We start from the raw sequence: 731 nt of genomic DNA, 5'->3' as shown, positions 1-731 counted from the left end.
CTCTGTTGTCAGATGACTTTCTGTGTCTCTGTGTGTCCTCTCCTCTTCTTTTAAGTTCACCTATCATTAGATTTAGGGCCCGCCTTAATCCTGACCTCATCTTAACTAGTTACGTCTGTAGAGACCGTATTTACAAAGAGTTACATTCTGAGGTTCCTGGTGGACATAAATTTGGTGGGGACATTATCACTATCATCCCACTACAACACCTTTGTAGAAAATCAGTTGACAATATGTGGGTACTTCAAAGAGTGTGTGGAAAATGGAATTAAAAGATAATACACATCTTTCCATGAACTGTTTGAAGACCCCTCATCTATGAGAGTACTTCTGGACACTATTCTGTTCAGCTGATGTATGTATCTACCTTTATGCCCATACCATACTGTCTTGATTACTCTAGCTTTATAGTAAGTCTTAACGTCAGGTAGTGTGAGTCTCCCAACTTTGTTGTAAAAATAGTTTTAGCTATCTTAGGTCCTTTGCTTTTCAGTATAAATTTTAGAATCAGCTTGTCCAATTCTACAACAGGCTTTTGCCTGTTGGGATTTTGGTTGGGATTGCTTTGAATCTATTGATCAATTTGATTTCTTAATAATATTGAGTGTTTTGATTCATCAGTTTAGGTCTACCTTTCACTAGTGTTTAATAGTGGCTTTAAGTGTTCCCGGGCTTGTGGTTGCATAACTCTGTTCTCTGTGTCCATCTTTAGATGGCCTTTTCCTCTTCTC

This window comes from Galeopterus variegatus, unplaced genomic scaffold (assembly GCF_000696425.1).
Source record: "Galeopterus variegatus unplaced genomic scaffold, G_variegatus-3.0.2 Scaffold8144, whole genome shotgun sequence".
Lineage (NCBI taxonomy): Eukaryota > Metazoa > Chordata > Mammalia > Dermoptera > Cynocephalidae > Galeopterus > Galeopterus variegatus.
Note: the sequence above shows the minus strand (reverse complement) of the source record.